At 28.8% G+C, this 24,679-nt stretch overlaps 1 protein-coding gene across 2 annotated transcripts in view; it reads right to left on the bottom strand.

Moving 5' to 3' along the window:
- Positions 1-11,735, bottom strand: part of LOC142326270 (mpv17-like protein) — a 46,621-nt gene extending 34,886 nt beyond the window's left edge. The window contains exon 1 of one of the 2 annotated variants that reach the window (XM_075368612.1): positions 11,517-11,735. The gene's annotated coding sequence lies outside the window, so the exon portion shown is untranslated. The remainder of the gene's footprint in view (positions 1-11,516) is intronic. The other variant, XM_075368610.1, reaches the window with a different exon arrangement.
- Between the last annotated feature and the right edge of the window lie 12,944 nt (positions 11,736-24,679).

Genomic DNA, 24,679 nt, shown 5'->3' with positions numbered 1-24,679 from the left:
AAATATTTCTAAAATGGTTGAGTTTGCGATCCAGTCTTTGCCTGGGGCATCTGCTCCAATTGAGAGAGTTTTTTCAATTATGGGGAACATATGGTCTGCAGAAAGGGATAGACTTTCAGTATCTGCTCCAGTTGAGAGAGTTTTTTCAATTATGGGGAATATATGGTCTACAGAAAGGGATAGACTTTCAGTATCTAGCTAAACTTCTGCTAAATGTTAAAATTAATTCAGAACTTTCTTGTTGCGAATTTTATGATGTAATTAAAACAAACAAACAAACCATTTCTGAAAAAGTCATTTCTTGTGAAAAATACAACTGCATAAATAAAGTTTAATGTTTCAGTAAACTGTTAAGACTTTTAAGTAATTTCAAAAATATGTCCTGGGTTGGACCCAAAAACATATGGTAAGCGAAATTATTGATAATATACCTGTAATTTAAAATAAATATAAAATAAAATACAATAAAACTTGTTATAGTACAGGTTTAATTGAGGATTAAATTTGTTTCAATAAATATAAATCATAAAATAAAATGGCTATAATAGAAAATATGTATGTTCACACAATATAAACTTGCATTCATAAGAAGTAGAAGGATAAATAAAGAAAATAATCTATTCATTAAAACATAATTGATTTTATGAAAACAGTTTTTTTTAAATATACAAAATATACAAATGCAGCATCTTTTATTGTAAATTAATTACATACTAGCATAAAAAAAAATTATTTCATACATGTATGAAACATTAATTTATATGACATAATCACGAGCAAAACTTTACTAATACAATATTTCCATGTAAAATGTTTTTCAAAGTCTTTTGTTTTTCTCAAAGAGCAACACAACTTTACCAAGATTGCAAAATTATTTTAAAAATGTTATGAGTGACTTAAAAAACAATATTACACTACCCTCTTGTTATTTAACCACTTAAATGCCATATAAAGTCTATAATGTGAGATGCCATGCTGACAGATTCTTTTCCATTCATTCACCATCATCATTATTAATCATTTTTTCTATGCCTTTAAATAATATAAATAACTTCTTGGTAGCTAAAAATTCTAGGAACAAGATTGCTAGTCTATCAGTTATTGTTAGTAAATATTTAAGACTTCATCATTAGTAAATATTTAATATAACTAAGTGTACTCCCATATAAAATATAATATTACATACACCTTGGAGTTGCCAACTTAAAAATAAGTAATAAATAATTTATTCCTAAAAATAAGAATATTACTTGTATGAAATCATAAAATAAAGCTATTTTCAAATGACATGGTATTATTCTATGGTCTCAAAGAAAAGCTTATTACAATTCAGTTTCTATTCACAATAAATCACCTAACAAACTATAAAAAATCTTCCAAGAAATCTATTTAAAACAAAAATAAAAGATTTTGTTTTAAAGAAATATATTACACTGCTAATGAGTTTTTAAATAACACTAATTAGATAAAATTGAATTTCCTGCATACTCATTTAACATATTAAGTGATGCCAATTGATATCACTTAATGTGATGGGCTTTATTCACTTACTGGTGAAGTTATTTTGTGTTTGTTCACCAAAATAAACATTTTACACTTTAAACAGCACATACTTTTCTGAATGACTGATCTTAATTTTGAAGGGAAACAATTAGTATAATAATTTTTAAACAATTTTTTGGGGATCACTCTTGTTCAAGAGTTTTTCTCCATGTTTGCTTCAAACTTTGTTTTGGAATGCTAGTGTAATTTGTTTTAATAACCGATGTAATAAAATACCCATCACTTCTTGTACTATATATATATCTAATGTTAATTATGTTAATTATCTAATTAAAACGTAATTATTTACTGTGATTAGTCCTAAAGAATTGAATTTTTTTGTTTTAAGCATTATTTAACTATCTACCAAACTAACCAACTGGGAAGCAAGCAGCAGGTGCCCTAATGAATTTATAACAGAAAAGTTAACAAAAATTTTATTTTTTATGAATAGTTGTATGTTGCAAAAAGAATCAACTAAAGTTTTCTGCAAAATATGTATGTTAGGTGCAATAACTACAATAATAGTAGGCCTCATGACATGAATCCCAAAAAGAGCATTGCCATTGTCAAGAATAGCAACATCCCACACCAGGTTTATTACAAAGATTACAGAATAAGGTGTTGGTTTCCCCACTGCCTTCTTCACCAAACAAAAATACGTGTTTACATACAAGCATTGCAAATCAATTAAGATTTAAATGATTTTTAGCCCTATAAGAAATTCCTTCACTCTGTTCATCACGGGAATAGATGGCTGTATAACAAACATCATTTCTCTCGAAGAAAGTAAATCTGATCCCTTTTATATAAAGCAAAAAATTAGTGTACCTTTCTGTTGTGAAACAAAGCATTATAAACAATAGTTCATGTTCAACAGATATAGTTAATTATTTATATTAACATTATTTTAATTGGGAAAATTAGACTTTAATGAATTTATCTTTGAATGGATTTTTCAAGAGGGTTTATTTAATGTAATACCAGTAATTTAGGATGTCTAGACTTGTAATGGGTTAATTCCACTGAGATTGTAAAAAAATATTACATATTTTAACAATACAAATCGAAGTGACCTTTTCATTTTATATCTAAATGATACATTGGTTAACAAAAAATTTGGTAATAATGATTGAAAAGTATATTCATAACAAAAAAGATAAGATCAATTGCCATTTAACCAGATGTATGAAAAGTAATTAGATAAGATATTACAACATTAATTTTTATTATAATTTTAAAATAAAATCTGTTTACAGCTTAACTCATTTTACATAAATAGATTATTACACTTTTTTTTACAATTATAAAGTCCATTGAATAAAGTGCATTGCTTAATTCAATATTTTTACATTTTACTGAACATTGAACAAAATTTGTGTTAACTTTTATATATGCCCTTCAAAATTTATTAATTAAATTCAAAATATAAAATCCCATTCATTCAGTAGTCAAACTTACTTTTTTACTCTGCATATAATATACAATTAATAATGAATAATGTTTTGAATTTTATTGAAGTGTACAAGAACCACCAACTCTTACTGGTTTTTCATGTATGTTTTTCATATATCAACTTTTTTACTGAACATAATGTCAACTACTTTATGTATACAAAAATATTTAGTCATGAGCCAATCATAAAATATTAAATGACAGTAATATCTTGTAATAATAATAATAAAATTATAGTTTATAATATTTAATGATTATCACATCACACACCATTAAATAAAATAAGGCAGATATGCTACTTTTCTGCAATAATTATTACACTCAAGAAGTGGTGAGATCGTAATAGAAAAGACGCCAATAATTTTTTAATCATCATTAGCTACAGTATCTTCCATATTTTTGCCATCAGTATCTGTTAAAAATTTCTAAATATGTTATTATATATTTAATGTGGTCATTAAATTGCAAATAATAGTTTACTTTGCGATAAGATTGATTCTAATTGCTGTAAAATCTTTTTAACTGATTGTTATTTTTTTCTAGATTGAAATTAAAAGCTGAAATAATCCAGTAAGCTACTAAAAAAAATCTTATGTAAATGTGTCTTCATCAATTTTAATTTGCAAATTTTGAAAAGAAAAACAAAAATTAAGATTATGTTGTATAATTGATATGATAACTTTTAAGTTGCTATGTCTATAGGGAGGTAACGGAATTCGTATATATTATTATTAACTAAATAAATGTATATGTATAAATTAAATAAAAGATCATTTTAAAATTTTATTCTGATTCAAAGTTACATGAGAGTAATATGAGACATTCTACTTATAAAATAACTTTTAAAGATTATTTATTATGTCAACTAACATTGATGTCATCATATATTGATGAAATCATCTGCTGTATGAATGACATTTTAGTAGTGGCACATGTCAGATTAAAATTTAATTTTTAAGATCTTACTTTCCTATTTACAAGTAGTTCATTGAAAATATTAAATATGACTTAGATAAAATTTTTTTGGAATCATTTTTTTTTATTAAAAAAATATTCAATCATTGATTATTCAATTTCATCTGAGGAAATTTGGAACTGAATCAAAGAATTTATGAGAAGTAAAAATGTTGAAAACTTTAATAGACAACACGTTCTACGACAATAATGTTACAGGATGATTGCATCTTATAGTATGTTCAACCCAGATTCAGTTTCTTTCAGCAACTTTTCATATCTTCCTAAATCCTTGGCCATCTCCTTTTTTATACCAAAGTCTTTGAACGTTTTCTTCTTTCCTTGCTTTTGGACTTTTTACCCTCAAATTCACTTTCCAATATTGTATGATACTGTTACAGGTACTTTAGTGCATGCTTGATTAGGCTAAAGATAGATTATATAAAACTCTTTAAATAAAATATTTTATCTGTGATGTGATGTGTTTGTTCATTTAATTTTACGTTTTTGTTAAGTTTAGTGTTTTAATAAATATTATAACAACCAAGTGTTTTAAGAACTTGAGTTTTAAATACTACGAGTAAAATTTACTTGTGTCATAATTAATATTTTTATATGTTTGTTTTGTTTCTATGAGATGACTTACAAAGATTAATTCTGATATATATATAGTAATTGTATGTTTTTTTCTATGGTTAATATACGTTCGGTCTGCCCTATGTAATGCTTAGTACAGAAAATATAGTTAAATTTCTATACAGCAGATTTCTGTGTTTGTGAGGTCACTAAACATATTAAAACCATTTAAAGAGGAAGCTGCATGGTTTGCTCCAAAAGTGATTTCCTAGAAGCTCTGTTTGAACAATTTAAAATAAAATCCTTTTTTTTTAAAAAAAAAATAGTACTAGAGACTAATCCAGTTATGATCCTGATGATAAGTTATAAGTTAAAAAAATAAGAATTTACAGAACTAATCAAAACGAAGGAAATACTCACTGCAGTTTAAATTGCAGATCTCCATCTCAGCCTTTCATTCGAAGGTTCTGGGATCAAATCCCATTCACGCATAGCATTTTTCACACACTAAAAAATTCCATTCCATTTCCATATCCCATTCACATACTTTAAGTTTACGTGATGTTATCATCAAGCCAGAAAAAACTTTATTTTATTCTGCTTTGTAAGAAGCAGAATGAATAAATTGAATTTTTCTGCTAATTTACAAAAATTTTATTTTTTGATAATGAAGATGGTTAAGTGATAAAAAATTTTAGACTTTCAGTGAAAACCCAGGACTCATTCAGTGAAACTGAACAGAGGACAAGCTGAATAGAATGATAATAAAAATGATCTTTTTTGGGACATCATCCCATCTATCTTCTCTTGTAGGTGTCTCTTGCAACAAAACAGTTCTAATTAAGACCTTTGTTTACTATACCATCTGAACTGAGACATTTTAAAAATAATTAAAGTTGAATGTGAAGCATACATATTCTAAGCAGATACAAATTGCAACAACAAGCCTTAATATCTTTGTTTCATGAGAGCATCATTAGAGGCAAACGAGTGGTGATAAAAGTGAAGACAAACCTGATATAATACTCCATTATAACAAAACTAAAGGCGCCGTAGATAATAGAGACAAAAGAATACAACTGAATTAGAGGAACCAGGTGGTGGCCACTAAGACTTTTCATAGAGATGGTAGATATTGTAGCACTGAATCCATATATTCAGTATACACAAAGATTTCCTGAGTGGCAGGAAAATAATCAGAGCCGATGAAAACTCTTCACGACTCAGCTGGCATTTGGAGTCAGCAAAGGCAACATGGAGGAAAGAGCTAGAAATATCAACGGTCTTCATAAGGATGTACAAGATGCGCTGAAAGTATGTGGTATTGAAATTCTGACAGCAATGATCAACCAGAGTTCCAAGTTACCAACACCACAGCGATGTCAAGATTGCAAGAGAATGAATTTCATAAAACAAGATTCTGTTCTGTAATGTGCAAGAAACCTGTTTGTAATGTACACAGTGAAGAAACTGTCATTGTGAGGTGCATGTTGTGCAAAAATGTACCTTAATGAACAGTTCAAAAATGTTATTTGTTATTTTGAGGTCAAGTACTAGTTTACTGCAATGACAGCCAAAATGTAAACATTTTATATTTTACAGGTGTTTAATATTGAATTTCTCTTGTGAATGATATAAAATTTATTGTACTTTGCATCTATGTTCAATTTAAATACTTTTATTAATTTGAAAAATTATATTTCAATATTATTAATAATTAATATTATTAATTATATTAAAAATTATATTTCAACTTTAAGAATGCATCCTTAAGTTTGTCAAGCAAGAGTTTGTCAATAAAAATTATAACTATCACTCATCAGGCGGTTCACCGATATTGCATATTCATCATAGAATATCAATGCCACATGAAACATATCTATATTACTATTATATTAATTTATATGTATATAATAGAATTAACTTTATCTGTAATTTAAAGTAGACTTTTATTTACACAAAAAATCATATATGAAATAACATAATAATAACAATATGTAAATAACATTACATATCATGTGACATCCGACATGCCAAAAAGAGTCAAACTATATAAATTCATGGTCAACTAGTGAGTTATATAATATTTTATAAATCATCTGATTAATAATGAATTTATCATGTAATAAACTGTTAGTAATAAATACAGATTATGTTGCAGTCACCGTCTCCTTTATAAATTGAATATCAAGAGACAAGTTAGCAGTTAACTTTGTCCAATCTCAAGTCAATCACTTAATTCATATCAACTACATTTTAACTATGATATGTTAAAATAAGATATTGTAAAATATAATTATTTTTACTATGTTTACATTTATTATTCTTTTATCAGTTTTACTTTTAATGGTTATTGCATTACAATGTGGATAAAAAAATTCCTTTTTAAGTGTAATTTAAATTTCATAATTGATACATGAATATTTTCTTTTTAAGTCACGACAGTTTATTATCTTTAACTCAATTTATATTTTAAATAATATAATCTTTCATAAATTCCTTAAAAAAATACTGACATGATAAGAGTAAATATTTAATAGTAATATAACCCACACCAAAAAAGTAATCTATTATTATCATACTCAAATATATTACACTGAAAGAAATATATAGACTTTCTCAGAAAAACAGGTTAGTAATTATGTGTATATTTTTATAAAATTTTAAATAATTCGATAGAGCCAGTAGAACTTTACAAAAGAGAGGTTATTCATAATTGAATTCTGTTCAAAACAAAACTCAAAAATCTTTAAAAAAAACCCATAAGAAATATAAAAAATAAGAGATTAAACTAACAAACAACAAGTAGTTATTTAATCTTATACCAATGTTTATACATAGTAATTAGTAATATGTAGTATCATGTATGAGTTTGTACACAGTAATGAGTGGTATTTATGTGTGGATACAAAGATAATCTAGATATTGTAAAGAAGTTAAGTAGCAGCAATGATCTAGGATAGATCAGTGAATGATGTAAAAATAAAAAAAATAAAACAAGGTTTGACTGGACTGGATTGCACTGCTTTTTCTATCATATTATTTGAAGAATATGAAAATTGTTAGAAGAATCAAAATATATCGGAAGAGTAGTATGTTCCGCTATTACTTTACCTCAATATTGGAAGAATGAGAAGAACTAACCATAAAGTTGGACTGTATTGGAATCTGCCTTCAGCAACTTCAATTTAAAGATTAAACAAACTTTTTTTTAATGAAGATATTGTATGCAGTTGGTATACCATGATTTTCAAGTTGCTATGTCCATGAAGAGGCGTGTTTAAGGATAGAAAGAGAATTCATAAGAAGAATTATAAAATTTAAATATCTAGAAGATAAAATTACAAAAAATGCAAGAGGAATAGGAAAAAAGTATAAAAAATGTAAAGTAAAATGGTCGACTTAGTTGGGTGTAGGTCTGAATTTCTACGTTGCGTAAAACACAATTTTGATTGGTATGAGTGTAGCACTGATTTAACTTTAAACTCGTTTGTTTTTTGAGGCATTCACAGTCATGACCAGTTTTGTGATATCTGTACTAGGCGCGGGGTTCGTGCTTCCGCGGTTTCGGTTAGTTAGTTTGAGGGATTCATGGTAGGTTGGATGTGAAGATGTCCGTTTGAGGCCTACGTGAAGACGAAATTTTATATATATTTACTGATTCAAATGTCTGCCGAGGCATTTACATCGGTGGCTTCCCAACTGAGGCCTGGCTGATGACTGTGAGATGTAAAGAGGGTCTAAAGACGACTTCCGGTAAAGCACCTCAGGGCTTGGAACGGAGGGGGTGGTGTGGCGACCGGTAACGTCACAAGGTCTTCCCCCTACGGAGTTGGGATGCTGTGAAAGACCAAGTAGTCGAGGGGACTATCCAGACGTCGGTGGTTAAGGGGTGCCCAGTACTAGATGGATTGGACAACGGTGTCAGAATGAGGGATATGGCTGACTTTATTATAAGGAGTTGACCCAGGAGGCCTGCTGTAACACATACACAAAAATTCCGGATGGGAGTATCCTTCCAAAGAACATAGTAGCAGTTATGGACATTAAAGAGATTACAGAGGGCAGATTGACGAGTGAACTGCTGCTCTTCGCATACGCATCTAGAGGGAGATATGCAGGCAGAGGATGTAGTAAAGGGGCTTGGAGAGGTGGCCGGCCCTGAGCTATCTGATGATTTACGGATTACAATGCGTCCCGGTTACGGAGAGACGAAGATTGCAATCTGCAGACTGCCAGCCTCCTTGGCTTGGCACATAGTACAGAAGAATCGCGTAAGGATCGGCATGGTGTCATGCAGAGTTGACACCGTGGAGCAGCCCCTGCGGTGTTTCAAGTGCTTCGAGGCGGGCCATACGGCCAGAGGATGCTGAGGGGAAGACAGGTCGGTCTCTTGCTTCAATTGCAAAGCCGAGGGTTATAGAGTCACAGATTATAAAGCGGCAGCAAGGTACTTGGTCTGTGGAACGGAGGGGTACAGAACGGGCGCTTTCTCATGCCCTACAGGACCCTGAAAAGAGACAGTGGATATATATCGATTAAATGAACATATATATATATATATATTCAAATCCAGTAGTAGTGAAGCACTGCCAGGTCTGCTATTATATATATTTATATTAGTGTGTGTGCAGTTATCTTTTTAAAAATAATATAATCAGAGCTGTTGCTTTAGTTTTTATATAAATCATTAATTTTGGATTTTATATAAAGAAAAAACTGGAGTTTTGTAAAAAAAACTCTCGATCAGAATTTTCAATTTTCGTAGTGAAAGATAAATTTCATTCACTGTGTAATTAAGTAATTAATGGTTATGCATAATCTTTTCCTCAGACAGTCTATTAACAATGACAGTCAGGTACACTGTAAATCATTTCGTTTGAAAGAAGTTTAATATGTTAGCTATAAACCAGGTCAGTTAATTATATAACTATAGTTGCACCTGTTATTATATAACTAATAGCGTTATTATGCTGTACTTATATTTTACTCATTTATGATAATGTATTACTTACTGTTTACTACTTTACTGTTAATTACTACTTTACTGTTAGTTTTAAAAAAAACTTATTAAAAATAAGTTTTCTACAAAATTATATAAGGTATAATTTTTTTTAATTTTAGTTGTCTTCTATGTACAAGGACTTTTCTCACTACCACAACTAGTACTACTATTATAATCATAACAATAACGACGACTGCATACATCTGTATGCAGTCGTTGATATTGGGCTGGAAAATAGTTTTTATCATTCTCAACTGCTGAAATATAAAGATATCAGACAAAAGATGGATATTGATTTTTCTTCAGTTTAAGCAGCAACGTTGTACTTTAATACTGAGAACATACACATTTTGAATCATTTAAATAAAATATTACAAAAGAAGTCCTAAATAAAACCTTGTTTTTTAAATTTTTTAACTCATTACAATTTCTATTTATTAATTTTTTTATTAATGCATAAAATAAATAAAAATTTAATTTGCATTTTGAATGCAGAAAAAAATTATTTGATTGACTGCAGTGTGTTGTATTGAAAGGGACATATGAGTTTGGCACACCAATAAATTGTGAGAATAGTTAGTTGCATTAATAAATATCTATACAGCGGCTCAAGGTAGAAGGGATCCATCCACAAAACTGAATAATACTCACACCAATAATTAATGTTAGTATAAATTTGTTTCTTTACCATCTGCTCCAGCTTTACTTAAACATCTGAGATACAAGTAACTAAAAGTCAAGTGTTGATTTCTCTAAGAGAAATGATGTTCATTATACAGTTGCTTCTTGTAATGAACAGAGAGAGAATTACAAGATATCTATTGTATGCTGATGATACAAATAGTATATTTGGCTATTGAAGAATGTATTAAGAAACCACTTCACTCCCCACTTTCCATGATAAGGTTGGCATGGGGGAATGAAATGATTGTTATTCTTACAAATAGTTGGGATATTTACAAGAGTGCATCATGTCAAATGCCTGAAATAATAACATTAAAATAAATAGATAAAAAACTTTGTAATTGAAGAAGTAAAAATTTCATATAACATTTTTCTTAATCCTTCAAGACAATTTACCTTTCCTTCAAAATCCTTCAAGAACATTTTACCTTTTTTAACCATGGAGTAACAAGTCTACTGATTTCTGGCATGCTGTATAACATTACATTATGTACTGATCTGAATAAAATTTTTTTTTTTTTTTTCAATTTTACCATAAAAAAAGGAAGAAAGCCCGGGCATTAATTGAAAAAGTTCATAAAACGTTGATTATTTCGCACCTTAATTTAAATAATTTGTTGTTTTTTTTAATCTACACGTGCCAGTAAATCTGCCGTACTATACAGGAAAAATAAACTATTATCAAATTTAGTTGTTATTTCGCTAGTAAGACAATATTAAGGTTATATTCTTCCTTTCTTTTTTTGGGGCTTAAGCTGAAAATTTAGCGGGATTTTTACGACCGCCGAATATCTATCCTGACTTTAAACTACTGGCGCTGTATTACGTAACTGACCAGCACAATACTTTACTGTAGTAAAATTTATCATGTAATGATAATAAATGAAGGGGTATCAACTTTTAGATAAAGTTTAATAATTATCTTCCTCGATTAAAAATATACTTGCGAATTATAAACAAAATAAAATTACAAATAATAATATTCAGATCAAAAGTTCAATACTTCATTATGTAATTTTTTCATTATTATTCACATGAGTATATGAAAACAAAAAGATGAACTAATATGAATAATTTATAACAAAATTAATGACCAAAATAAAATTTTATTTCACAAATATTTAAATAATTCTAAATTTTTACTTTAATTTTTAAAACGGATAAACTTACAAATATAAATATAGGTTATGAAATACTCATATTTTATGAATTAAAATGTTTAAAGAACTAGGTCTTATTTCACTTTAAAACTATTACTTATTAAAATAGTGTTATGTCGTACGAGATGTTTTATACTTACGTAATACGTTACGAATAAAATGATGATAGCAACGTGCAGGCGGAACCGGACTTGTTACTCAGAACCGACTGAAGTAACTGAAGCCGATCTCGTCCTGTGGGGAGACAACGCAAGCATGAGTGGAGCCATACAATAAACTGGCTTTAGTGATATGACCTTCACCCGTTTCACATCGTATATTATCTGAAGAGGGACGAATATTATCTTGTCACTTACAATATTCGTCGCTAAATATTCATTTTCGCTTTGTAACTTCTTATCGGTATTAATTTTTATTATGAATATTTAATCCAAGTTTATGATAGCAAGTAATTGGCAGTTATGTTATCACCATCATCACCATTGTTTGATAGTATTATAAAATACAGTTATGTTCATTAATTAAATTTAATGTTAGTTATGTCTAAATTACATAGATAGCGTTACTGTATACATTTGTAACATGCGAAACATTAAATATCTATGTAGACTGCACTTCTAGTGTTAATCTATTTAATTCTTTATTATCAGTATAAAAGGTTTTTCTTGGTTCATTTGCCAAAATAAATTTATTTAAGATGATTGTAAACAAAATATTATTTTACTCATTTCATAATATATTTCCTGAATTAAAAACCCACAGTGTATGTTAACATCAATTGATTTAAAAATAAAATATGTAGACTTTATGTACAAAAATTAGTATATTTTAATCATTTGGAAAACTGAAAAATCGCTTATAAAAAAATTACTTGAAATTTAAGATTATATTATTGTTTTGATTGTTAAACAAGTATGTATATTATTATTATTTAAGACACTGCATTTAGTGTAAAAACAAATAATGATTGTAAATAAATAGATAAAAAAATGGGGATAACAAAATAATTATAATTAATTAACAAATAAGTAATATTTATAATAAATTATGAGTTTATTTCTATCAATATTTATTTTGAAACATTTATTTAAAATAAAACAACTGCTAATCAAAAACAATAAGTATAGTTTATAGAAATTTGAATCAAAAGTGTAAAGTTATCTAAAAAAGCAGTTTAGTTATCTTCCAGTTTATATGGCGCAGAGTGATCTAATACAGCTCTTATAAAACATTGAGTAAGAATAAAATCTATCTCAAGAACGATAGAAATTGCATAATCTATAACAAACCATCAAAGACATTTCCCCTCCCTTGAGCAAAATTTAAAAGATTAGATAACTATTAAATATTCTCATGATTGAAAACTTTTATGGAAAGGTTCTTAGTAAATTTAAAATTCTGAAAGGGTATTAGATATTGGTCCCCCATCGTTATCCAACACTGAAGTTTCTGTATCATCAGTGTAAGTTGGATCAAATTCATTAATATTTCAAAAAATTGTTGTATTTAATAAACTAACTTTATAATCAGTTCCAAGCAGTGTTGGGCTATGACCCATTTCTCCAGTTATTTATATTTATTTAAAGCCAAATGCTCTTTTAGTCTAGTTATATAATCTTTCTTTTAATTTGTATTTTTACTTATAGTAATTAAAGTTGCTGTCTTAACAAATCAATTTGTAAATGATATCTCTTTCAACGAATTTAGTTTTATCTTCAGAATCTCTGAAGAGAGCGTGCAATTTCCAAAGATTAAAGTTAGTCATAGTAACATTAAAGTTGTGATTTTTAAAATTGAGTTTATTTTGTTGCTATATGGAAAGCTAAAAACAGTTTTTATGCATGTTTCATCTAATTCTTCTTCTCTATTATTCTCATGCTGTTTTACTGTTTGCCAAATATGTTGTTGAATTTTTTTTTAAGCTGTCAATTGTTTCTCAAGAAAAAAATTGAAGTCTTTCAACCATTAATAAAATTCATTTCTTTGCTACAAGCTTCCAAATCAAAAGGAAACCAGTCACATTAAAATCATGTTCCAAAGGATGATGACTTATTGATTACATGGGCCTTATACAGTAGTAGTTCAAGTAATAGGCCGGGGTAAGCAGTTCCCTAGGGCTCCGGGTTTAAAGGGCCCTGAAAATTTAAAATTCTGTAAGAAATTATAATATTTAAAAAAAATTAAAGTAAAGAAATCATATTTTTATATTTTCCATTTAAAATCTGGAAATTCAAAAAATTATATAAATGAGTAAAATTAAAATAAAAAATTAATTTGATCCCCAAAATATGTAGTTATAAAAACTCCGAGATTCCAGGAGCCTCTACAGAACTGGAGATAAAAAATAAAAAGTAAAAAATTAAAAAAATCAATTAATTATGGATGTTTTCAGATTTTATGGACCTGAAATACTTGAAAATTTGGATTGAAAATTATATATATTAACTAGATCTCCATCACAGCTTCATCCACACTATTTGTTACTTGCCCTTCCCATAATGGTCAGGGTATGTTTAGCCAGGAGGCTGTGCCCCTGGATACCCTATGTTCATTAGATTGCTGCATGTGAGTGTATAATAATAAATAAAAATTAAAGCCTGTTCAATTTATAAAAACTAATAGTGTATTGCAATTTCTTTAAAACTACAGTTTGGTCAGTACAGGTCAGTCAGTATTGGTTTTTAGATTTCCAGTCGTGGCTTCAATCGTGAAAAACATAATCAAAATTACAAACATAAATCACCATCACAATATTTCCAAACCTTAAATATCATCAAGCAAACAAAAAAAAAGTAGCGGTAGCATAAAATGGTAAAAAATATTAAGATTGAAAAAGCTAGAAAATGGTTTTTAGATATTTGTCTGAAGGGTATTTGCTAGCCCAAATTGAATGAATATCTCATTTAGTATACTAGGAGATGAGGAAAATTTGCAATTATTTTTCAAAATTTTTTTTACGTTTCTTCACCCTTTTCAAGGTTGAATTTCAAAAAAATCTTGAAATTTGTTTTTGATATTCACATGAACATTACACACACCAAAAATCAAGTTGATATCTACATTTATTACCAAGGAATTAAAAAAAGTAGTAAATTTCATATATATATATATATATATATATATAGTACTTCTTAAGTATTTTATGTGCAAATTTTTCTTTATAAAAGAATCTTATGGGTTTTCTTCTCTTTTTATAATTATCTTTGTGGTTGTAATACTCAAAGTTCCTCTACACTCTTTATTTGCTGGCTGTCTTTCATACCTGGGCTTAGAGAGGTATAAGATCACCAGAACAGGAAATTGAAAGATACCATCATTTATAATTATTTTTACATTGGTAATATAAAGGTTAGAAAACATGTAATGAAATATTGTAAGGTTGATTTTAGAAGTAAAGAATACTCAGTAAAGCAGAAAATTAGAGAAATGTTTTTTAAAACATTTAACTACAACCATAAACAGAAAAATGAATAAACAAAATTATCAAATATATGCACGCCAAAATTAATGATACTCACCAACTTGACTCTCATTTTAAAAAATAGGTTTAGCTTTTATTTTAAATCTGTAGTAAAATATAATTAATAAACAAAAATATTTAAAAATACATAAATAATACTTTAAGAAACATTTTTATGATTTACACATTTCCTAGACCTTCTAGGCCCTGCTCCCGGTGCCTGAGGGCATTGCTCACATTTTTAGTGATTATGGCTGACGGTCATGTGAGTAAGTAATAAGTTGGTAAGTAGTTGAGATGTGTGTGTGTGTGTGTGTGTGTGTGTGTGTTAGATGGTGAGTGTGTGTTTTGTGTACTTTCAGTGAATTATGGAAATTTAATTAACTTTTGAGTGTACTTTGGTGTATAAGTTTTGTCTTGTGGCCATTTCTTCATGGTTGTTGTGTGCTTGTCTTGTGTTGGCTTCATTGTATGAATATATAAATGTGTTTGGTGCGTCTTAGTACCTGTTAGGTGTTCTATTTTTTCTGGTTATTTTCCTCCTTTAGGTATTTGAGGTGTGTAGTGTGTGCATGTAGTGGTCTCTGGTATGGATGATGTTTGCTTGTGGAGACTGAATGTGTGTGTGGACACTTCCCCCCTCCTGAAGTAATGCTTTATTAGCGGTTTCCCAGGAGGTGGGATCACCAGGGGCGGAGATTTAATCAGTAGTGCACAGGAATACATACGCATTTTCTGTAACAGCTTGTGGAACCTGTTAGCGAGTCCGACACATCTTCGGCGCCCATAAATGGGGGTTCCAATTAAACATAACCAACAGAACAACAAACCGTTCAGCCAGACTTCCACTGTAGGATAATCCCATGATGTAAATAAACTTCTATTGATTAAAAATTCCTGATGGTACTTTATTTTAGTGATCTCTTTCAATCTTTAGTTTCAGAACTTCCTCGTATGAATGAGTCAGATTTAAAAGGAAAATAGAAATTAGAAGAAAGCATGTACTATAAAAAAATAATGATAAAACAGGAACTTCTTTAGTAAACAAGAAAACTACAATTTCATTTTTTACTAAAAAATCTCATTGAGACAATATTTTCATTCGTAGATACCAATAAAAAACCCATTTTAGTTTTTACTTGTTTTCAATTGGAATAAATCTTTTCACTAGTAGAATGACGCAAATTTCTAATAAGATAATTAGGAGCACATAGAAGAATGTTGAAATAGTTTAGTAAATATTATAAAGAGAATGGAAAAAAGTTAGCTCTTAATATTCCAGTTATCATAAAATTAATTTTCTAAAATTTTCTAGCATCAATGAAAAACCTTCAAAAGCTGACTTAAACATTCACTACAATGATGACAGAATATTTTTCTTTTCTCCTTCCAATTAATTAATTTTTTTATTACCATTTCAAACAACAATAGTGTGCTCCAGGTGGCTTTTGACTGAAGGAGCACATAATACCTTACAACTATCTTCAACTTACAATTTATGTACAGCCACTTAACTAATCTTAAGTTTATTCTAGCAGTAGTGTGGCAAAGTCCTTCCTTGTTATTAGAGTAAAATGTCTTATTTAATTAGTTTAAATGTCATGTTTTTTAATAATTTACAGTCATACTGAAATGGGTTCCAATAAAATAGCTTGAGCCAGAATCGACACTACTGTTAATTTTTTTCTTAATTGCAAAATTAATTGGAGTAAATATAGTGGTGGCATGTCCACTGTCCATTGTGTTGTCAAAATGTAGGCGAACAAACTGCATAGCTTACCGGTTGTGCTTCTGAAAAGCAGCAGCCATATTCTCTCAAGCATGCAAAACATACCTGAGGCAGTTTATTTGTCTATTACACTCGAACTTACCTAGAACGGTAGCTGTGGGCAATAAATAAAACCCACCTGCGGACACTAAATACCCACCTTGACTGGAAAGTCCAAATATTGTGAAGGCAGGGAAAATAAAATAGTACAAAAAATTACCATAGGGAGTTTCACAACATTTTTGATTTGATTTTAGTTATTTTAAGCTACTATTTGATTGGATTGGATTGAAAAAATTACACAACACACACACATACATAAACAATTAAAACTAAACGATTACAGTGAATACTTATAATATAATTCAGCCAAGTTGATATCAATTGCATGTTTTGTAATAAATTTGAAGACATTAAAAAAAATACTTTCCTGATCTATTCTTATAAAGTGGAACAATTATTATAGATGAAAAGGTTATCTAAGATTTCTTTTCTTGCAGGGAGGTAATTTATGATGAAGTTTTATTGTAAAATTATCATTATATGTTTAAATAAACCAAAAGAAATTTTAAAAATTCAAAAACTCCGTTTTTTTACTTTTTTATGTTCCCCCACATACAAGATCACCTTCCAAGAATTTTTTTTGTTTTTCTGTTTATTGTGTTAAATGAAGAAACTAAAATATGTTCACTAAAAAATTTACCTAAGATTAAAAAGTTACCTTAGATTTACTTTTTGGTGGTGGATGTGAATTATGATGAAATTTTATTGTAATATTGTAACTAAAAGTTTATTATTTAAACCTTTAATAAAATTAAAATTTAAATAAACCAAAAATAGTTTTGAAAAAAATAGATATTTTTAAACTTTGATTGGACCCACACTCCAATATTTCACTCAAAGTATTTTTTTTTGGTCACTTGCACTGCTACTATGTCTAGAAAGACATTAACAAAATATGCAATTAATAAAAATAGAGTTTTTTTCCATTTTTGGGAAAGGGGGGATTTTGGGACAATTTTTTTTTTAATGATAGGATAAGCATGCATGATATACTGAAGTTAATATAAAGTGGGGTTGCATTTGCAAAATTTTGTTAAAATTGACCCCCAAATCCCCCTACCCACTAGAGATAATCACACCAAAATTTTACTAACAAATTGTCCTGTACACAAGTCTCTGGGTATAATTTCATCAAAATCGGTTTATCCAGTTAAAAGTAATTATGCTTCAAACATGCCAATACACACATAGATAATATTAACCCCTAATTTTTTGGTTTTTTGGGATTCCTGGGTCATGAAATGTTGAGAAATGAAAAACTCATACCCATTTTTTGACTGATTACCATTCTTTCCTTCTTGCAGCATTGCTCTAAAGCTAAACTGCCAGGAAAGAAAAAAAAAACATATGCTTAACAAGTGCATGAATATTAATTTTAAATAAATTTTACTTGTGAAATCTATTAAACAACCATAAAATCAAAAAGCTATTTTGCATCCATCTTTTATAATATGTTTTGAAAATAAAATGCCAGTATGAAAGATTACCATAGGGAGTCTTACAACATTTTTTATTTGATTCTTCAGATATTTTAAACTACTATTATTTGATTGAATTGCTTGGCAAACCACTTACACATCCATAAACAATTAAAACTAAACGATTGCAGAAAAATGTTATATTATAAGTCAAACATGTCAATATCGATTGCATTTTTTTAAATAATTTTGCATGATAGTAAAAAAAAAATCATAATGTTTAGCCAGTCGTAAAAATCTGATGTGGACACCACATGACTTCCTTGTACGCCTATTAAATTACATACACACATTCTTTTAAAATGAAAAGTATATAAAATTTTATTTTATTAATAACTATGATATTTTATAATTTTTTCTTTTATTGTTATTGAATTTTTATTTAACGTAGATTGTTTTTACAATCAGAGGTTAATAATTATTAATAAATCAATATACTAAAATAAAAAAAAAGAGATGAAGTCGGATTCGAATTGATGTGCCTTCCTCTTGTAAGATCCAGATATTTCATTAATTAAAATTTTATTTGGTTATAACTCTGGAACCAATGAAATTAAGTACCACTTATGATATATCGTTGAAAAACTCTTAACGTGGGATTATTACTACAGTTAAGAAAAAGTCCAAAATTCAAATTTCTTGGGATTTTGGGCTTTTTTTGGACACTTTTGGTTCAGTCGATTGCAATCAAAAGGGGAGGTACACAACTAGATGTTACAACAGTCATAAATCCAAACTTTCAACATCCTACGGCTAATCGTTTTTGAGTTATTTGTGATATATAAGTACAGACGTACGCCGAAACTAGTAAAAATGGATTCAGGGATGGTAAAACTGGATATTTTCGTTGAAATCTGAAAACCGACACGGAAGTAAAAATGTAATTTTATCCTATGATTCGATAAATTTGACATTATTTTTTAAAGTTAATCTATGTTCAGTAATTTTTACAGAGTTTTTGAAGAAAAACACGGAATTACTTTTGGACGCACGGTGGGATTGGTGGATCAAATTGAATTTCCTTAAGAATAATAAAAAATAATTTACTTAAAATTTAGTTTCCTTTCATATATACTAGTATAAAAACAGGCAGTTTATATATAAAATGTTGTGGCTCGAAAATCTTCAAAACTACCAGATCAATTTCATTGAAATTTAGATATGTAGTAAGTGTAACCGAAGTTGTGCATGTGAAAATTTGATGAGATTGGTTGAGTCGTTCTTAAGTTACGTTCAGTATAAGTCGACAACAGACTGCATAACTCAATTTTTGGTTATGTTAACTATGTATTGGTGTATTTTTAATACGCGCTTACGCAATGACTCATAGTGATGAGTGAAATAAATAATTATACAAAGAATATTATACAAAATAAAATAACGAAAAGTCGGTCTCTTGCACAGAACTGTGTAAGTATTGTTTTTACATTGAAGTTTTTCTATAAAAAATGTACTCATTTAAATTAAGTTTGCTAATCTGTGTTAACAAATTATAACATAATACATAATTACCTATATATATTAAGTCATCCAATTAATTTTTATTATAAACTAAAATACATCTGAAGAATATTAGGTGATCTACATAAATGTAGAACAAATCATTTAAGTATGTTTTTATTTAATTCCAAAAGTTTAATTATTTAAAACGTAATCATAAATTAATATATTTCACTAGCATAATAAAAAACAAATATATGACATAATAAAAAAAAATAACGAAAAAATAGAATAAAAATCAATAAGAAAAAATAGAAAAAAGAAATGAAATGTTTCAAGGTCTTAGATTGAATTAAAATATTTTTTTAGTCACCTGAACATCAGTAATTAATATTATTAGTCAGAAAAAAGGCATTAAAATATTGTACATTTTTAATAATATTATTATGTATAAAATTTTTCAGTATATATTTTATTTCAAATAAAAATTATTGAAATTAAATCATTTAACTTTGTCTTCTGAATGGAACGTCCTACAAAATCCATTTTCGTTCCCAACAAGTCTTTAATTCTCTTATTCATGTTCCATACTTTAGTTACATAATATACATTACTAGCTGGTCAGGGGCTCTGCCCTCTGGACGCCTCTGTTCATTAAACTCATGCTTGTGGGAATAATAATGATAAATAAAAATTAAAGCCTGCTTATTTTATAAAAACTATCAGTGTACTGTAATTTCTTCTGAGCAACAGTTTGATTAATATTGGAACCGAAACTTTGAGCGATATGAAAAATGCGGGTTTCGAGATAGTCAGCCGCCATCTTAAAATTAGTAATTATAACTGGTTACCCGTTCTTTGTACGGGTAAAAATGTATTTTGCCCAGTTCTTTGCGTCACTCGATAAACACCATTAGGAAGTGATCGTACTTCGAATCTCATCTTTATTTTTTTTATTTTATGTTTTTTAGTTAAGTAACTGGAAGTAGGTGCAGCCAATCGCGTCGCACATACAGTAACAATAGCAGTGGCTGTGTTGGTTGAGCCACGGCGCCATACACAGTTCCAACCCTTAAAAAATCGAAATTAAAAAATCCCAAAATTCTTTTTTAGATGTTAATCTGAAGAATATTTTCAAGCCAAGAATATTTAGGTGATTAAACTAAATGGATTATTATTTGTCGTGATGGAAAATTCTATTTACTTAGTTTCCTTTTTCCGTTATACCTTTTTTAAAAATAATAAATTCTGCTTATTTTTTATTATTCTTTTCTACGTTCCATTCAGAAACGTTTAAGTCCATGGATACTGTACTATAGATTTTACACGTTCCATTCAGGTCGGATTAGAAATAGTGAAATAAGAGGAAAAATTAAAATGGAGAGAGATATTTTGGATGATATTCAATGAAGGCAACTAGTGTGTTCTGGACATGTTAATAGGATCACAGGAACACTCTTACCGAAAAGAGGGATGGAATGAATACATCCAGAAAAAGAAGACAAAAGATGCATAAGCTTAAATGGTTAAATGGAATAAAGAGGGGATACAACTAGAGGCTTAAATGAAGAAAACTTCTAAAATAGTTCGTTGAAAATTGGGGCAGAAAGTCGTCGGCAAGAGATGAAGAAATTTGAAAAAATGAAATATTTATGAATTATTAATTATTTCTTTACGTTTTCGCAAATTGTTATTAAAAAGTAAATTTATATATATATATATATATATGTTTATTTTACATATCATAAGACACAAAAACTGATTGTTTGGATTTAGAAACAATAAAACGGAAAGTTTTTGTTTTGGCTGTAATCAAAGACATTCAATGTGTCCACCATTAGTAATTCGCAAAATATCTAACCGGTAATCAATTTCATGTCATGTTCGTTGTAAAGTATCCACATCTATGAGTTGGAATGCGTTAAAAATTCTCTCCTTATGGTTTTCAATATTCACTACACGAGTTTTGTATACATTATCCTTGAAACCCCATAGGAAAAAAATCGCATGGAGTTATATCCAGTGATCGAAGTGTCTAAGCGATCAGTCCATCAAGTTCATCCAGTGATTTGGGAATGTGTTAGTGAGAGATTCACGCACCAATAAATCCCAATGTGGTGGTGGCCCTCCATCTTGTTGGAGTATGATTTCGGGTTGTAACCCTTCAAGCTGAGGGTAAACAAAACCTTCTAACAAATCCAGATAGATATTCGCGTTAACTACCGTTTCCGCAAAGAGAAAAGGTTCAATCACACGATCGATCTTGAAGCAGTCCGCATCAAACATTAATTTTTGGGGTATCTCACTTTTTTTTATGTGAAATATAGCCTTGTCTGAGATCATAACTTTTTAAAGGCAATAATCATCATTTTCAATTATTTTAATCGTTTCCACTGCAAACTTCTTTCTATCAGTATAATCTTGGGGTGTAATATCCTCAATATTTGTAATTTATAAGGATGCAATTTTAATTTTTTCTTCAAAACATCGTGAACGGTAGATCGAGAAAAATTTAACTCGCACGCTGCATAACGAGTTGACTTCCCAGGGCAGCGAACGAAAGACTGACGAATGATCTCTATTTATTCATCTCATGCTCTAGGCCTTTCTACACCCTTCTTATGTTCAACACTGCCAGTTTCTTTAAATTTATCGTACCATGAACGAATACTTGTTCTAGAGGGCGACTAAGTTATACCGAATTCTAAAATTGCGTCGAACTTGTGTGTCTGATTTTGTTTTAATAAACCGCTCTACCCATTGTGCTTTCATTTGTTGATTCATGGGAACTGACGTATGCGGTTGCATATGAATCACAGTGCTATCTAGTATTTGCCGAGGGAAACTTTAAGAGTTACTTGTTAAAGAGAGCCCAACCATTCATTAATAGGACTATTACTTTTTTCTAATAAAACATCTAAGTTATTCAAATAATTCTTGGACACCAGACCCGAATGCATATCTTAAACAATATACATAAATATATAATAAATATAAATAAGTAAATACAAATATGAGCCCAAGGAACACTGATAAAGTTCAAAACATAAAAAGCAAAAAAAAATATATTTTGTTTTCAATTTCACAACTGATAACTAATCAAACAATTTAATTTTATCAAAAAAGAAATAATGAAACAAATCAAAGTACAACAAAAGTAAGTGACGAATCAAAATGCAGAATATTGACGATGCACAATACCGTAGGGTAGATGATTCCCGTCAAATCTCGGAGAACTAACAGTTCTTATATATGCAGTCGCTTTAGGCACCTTTACGTTCACGCTATTATTCAGGAGGTTAATCACAAACTAGTTAACATTTGTTCAGTCTCAATTTTGTATTTTGTACCGAATTGTCGTATATCCTCTTGAACGGTTGGCAATCGCAGATAACCAGGTATTTCGGAGTTTTTCGCAAATCACGGTGCTTCTGTTATATTTCTCAATTGTTTGTTCCGGAATCGTTGTACAACTTCGATACTACTCTCAATGGTTGCGTCCTATAAAAAAAAATCTGTAAGTCCAGAACGGTTAAATATAATTAAATATATGTATAAATATATTAAAAATTAAATATATTTTTTTTTGTTAAATTTTGATTGATTACGTTAATGAAACCAATAAATTGATAATTATTAAAACAGTCGTGGCGTTTTGTAGAATCCTTTTTTACGTCAAATTTTTTCATAAAATTCTTTTGACAAAATATTATATAGAAAGAACTATGAATGTGAAAACTTCCATTGATTTTAGAGGTAATTTAAAAATAACAGACAGCCGTGTTATTTTATTAACGGATCTTTGAAGTAACTCAGGACCTCACCTTTATCAGAAAGAAGCCGACGGACCCCCACTGTACTGTTTGATATCTGTTCAGGCGTTAAATTACAGCGAAAATTACATTTCACAATCAACTCTCAGTCATGGTTTGACATTATGTACTCCACTCTTCAGGTCATTGAAGTTTTGTTGTTTCATTTCGTACATGCGACTGATAAAACCTATTCACTTTTACTAAATAAAAATTTAAAATTTATAAAAAATACATTTTATTATGTTTTGACTTCAATTTAATGCATTTACTTGAGAATTACTTGTTTGGAAAAAATATTTTCCAAACAATATTTTCCAGTTATATTGCAATTTAATCATTTAATGTTTTCCAGTTTCGTTTTCCTATAAAAGAAAAAGAAAATCGTTTTAAGATCACAACAATGCTAAAATTAATTTTTAAAATAAATTTATGTAAATGCGAACTACTTAAATAAACCAGTAAATAGTAAATAAAGGTAAGAAAATTATAAATATCTACTGACTGTGAGAGATGAGTAAAACTAGCTTAAATTCACAAAGATATTCTTGACAAAATTAAAGAAACACTTACGGATTTTATTCTTTTCTTATATTATTTTATTTTATTTATTCTTTACTTATCTGTTTGTTGTTGAAATAAATATTAATACTAAAGTATAAAACTATTTCTTTCCAAACATGAAGAATATACTCTTCTTTATTAAAAAAACTCAAAATATATTCCGAACAAAGTTATTATTAGTGTTTTTTTTTCAACATTTGACTTGTTTAATATTTTCCATTCTAGTTTAATATTAATTTATTCTCCATTCGTTTTTGTTCTGAGCCAATCTTTTACCGTAAATTAATTACCCGTTTTATACGGAGTATAACAAAAAAGTAAACAAGCACCTCATTTTCATTCTACATATATAATTCCCCAATCTAATTTGTCTCTGTTTCTGCCACAAATATCTCTTCTAATCTATCGACATGAAGACTTCTTTTTCATATTTTACCAACTTATGGAATTTGTAACGTCCTATAGTAAGACCACATTTTAAATGTCTCCTTTTTTTAATCGTTGCTTTTCCTACTCTCTCCTATTATAAACGGTACTCTACGTACAAATATGTTTAGAAATGTGTTTTTAATTCTTATATCTAAGATAAGAATTAAATTCGCCACTGCGCCGATCTCTACGGCGGAGTGGTAGTGTCAAAGCCTTTCGTCTGGCGGGCTCAAGTTCGAATCCCGGTCAGCCATGGGACGCTAAAAAATTTCATTTCATATTCCACGGA

This window comes from Lycorma delicatula, chromosome 6 (assembly GCF_047948215.1).
Source record: "Lycorma delicatula isolate Av1 chromosome 6, ASM4794821v1, whole genome shotgun sequence".
Classification (NCBI taxonomy): domain Eukaryota; kingdom Metazoa; phylum Arthropoda; class Insecta; order Hemiptera; family Fulgoridae; genus Lycorma; species Lycorma delicatula.
This window is presented reverse-complemented; position numbering and strand designations above follow the sequence as displayed.